General features: G+C 56.7%; 1 long non-coding RNA gene across 1 annotated transcript; it reads right to left on the bottom strand.

The window, feature by feature from the left end:
• Positions 1–274: 274 nt before the first annotated feature.
• LOC102486425 (uncharacterized) lies at positions 275–1,839 on the bottom strand. The gene is made up of 3 exons (XR_334560.3): positions 1,708–1,839; positions 1,407–1,472; positions 275–521 (listed from the first exon to the last, which is right to left on the bottom strand). It is a non-coding gene; the product is annotated as an uncharacterized LOC102486425 (long non-coding RNA).
• Between the last annotated feature and the right edge of the window lie 28 nt (positions 1,840–1,867).

The following is a 1,867-nucleotide window of genomic DNA, read 5'->3' as shown; positions in this document are numbered from 1 at the left end:
CTTTCTCTTTCTCTCTGTCTTTCTCCAGTGAGCACACACACCCTAGAGCAAAACTGCAAACAAAACTATGAATTGTTTCTTTGGGGATTTTCCAGGTAATGTTTTCGGGCCACAGTTGATTGCAGTTAACTGAAGCAGTGGAAAAAGAAACAATGGATTGGGGAGGGGGTCCATCTCAGCCCCGCATAGACCAATGGCCAGGTCTCAGGATTCTACTCTGAACCGTCCCCACCTTCCACATCCTTCTCCCCTTAAGAAGAGACCAGTCAGCTCATGCTGTTCATGGCATTTATTGTCACTTGCCCGCCACCAGCAGGGTTAGGAGATGCCCAGCGGTGCCCCACTGTGGCCAGAGGTGGCACGGGGCCATGCCGCACTATTTACACTCACTCCACGCAGAGGGGCACGTCCTCATTGGGAGCAGCTGCACTTCTCAGCCTCAGCCTCCGTCCCCTCTCCACCTTTGCACACGCAGTCCTTGGCGCACTTCTCGCACTCTGCGGGGCAGCAGGAGCAGCAGCCTGCAGACAGAACAGGAGGTGCCTGGTCTGATGGCCTCCCCCCATGTATGGAGGTGGGGGAGGGAGGAGGGAGGGCAATGGGTGCTGGGTGGCTGGGAGGCTTGTTTTTCAGCCAGAGCCGGCTGCTGCCCCCTCCCACTGTAGCACCTTGGTCTCACCCAGCATCTGGGCATGGCAGTTACAAGAGAGAGGTACCCAGTAACTCGCCTAGAGCCCCTTTAATGAGTGCCAGGGAGGCCCCAGAAATAGTGGGTTTAGGTCCAAGCTGGGGGAGTGCGAGGCTGTAAGGAGAAAGTATCACAGGACAAATGGCTTTGAAAGGGGCCTGGAGGGATAAAATTGGAGGAGCAGAGAGGGAGAAGATGCTGGGGTCCAGGGAAGCCACTGGGAGATGGGTTCCTAGCCTCGCACGTAAGAGAGCCTTTCCTCCATTTCCCTCCACCCCCACCCCAGCTCCCTTGCATATTACACTTCCGTGGGCCACCGAGACTGTAGAGAGGTCAAATCGAGGGGATTCACACAGTCTGAGAGGTGCCAAGGGACCAGAACTCCAGAGCCAACCTCCAGCCTCACTAACGGCTTCCTGGGGGCTGGAGGTTTTGAGGGGTGGGGCTGGGGCACAGGGGTTGGGTCAGGGTAGCAGTTCTCAATCTCAACTGCTCACTGGGATCTTCTGGGATAAATAGAATCAGTTCGCCCCCTGCCCACTATAGCCATCTCTGTGGGTGGAACATGGGCATTTGTATTTTAAATTTGCCAAGTGTTCTGTCTTGGTGAGAGTCAGAGCCATGGAATAGGAGGGCCTAAGCGTCCCTCTGTACTTTGAGTGGCCAGATGGTGACTCCGGGAAGCGGAGGAGGTGGTGGCGGGTGCCCCCCTACTCACTCTTCTTGCAGGAGGTGCATTTGCATCCCTCGCACTTGCAGGAGTCCGTGCAGGTGCAAGAACCACCTAGAGCAGGAGATGCCACAGGGAAGGTTAAGGTTAACGTGGTAAAACTCCTAAAACCGGGTAGGGTGCCCAATCTGCGGGTCTCTTTGAGACTTAGGCATGCCCATTCTTTACAAGGTTAAACGTGAGCAATAAGGAGCCCCTCCCCCAAGTGTCCTTGAACGCAGGCATAGGAAGTGGGGTTCTTTGCAAATAAAGGGCCACTTTCTGCTGCAGGGAGGTTGCGGGAGCTCACCAGAAGGGCAGGGGCAGGTCTCAGGGTCCATGTCGCGGCGAGCGGCCACTGGAGGCGGCGAATTGGTTTCTCGAGGCAACTGGACGCACTGCTTGGCTCGCAGCAGCAGGTGGCGAGGCTTTTATAGCCTCAGGCGGGGGGGCGGCCGCAAAGCCCCCCG

The sequence above is a fragment of the Tupaia chinensis genome, unplaced genomic scaffold (assembly GCF_000334495.1).
Source record: "Tupaia chinensis unplaced genomic scaffold, TupChi_1.0 Scaffold000235_1, whole genome shotgun sequence".
Lineage (NCBI taxonomy): Eukaryota > Metazoa > Chordata > Mammalia > Scandentia > Tupaiidae > Tupaia > Tupaia belangeri.
This window is presented reverse-complemented; position numbering and strand designations above follow the sequence as displayed.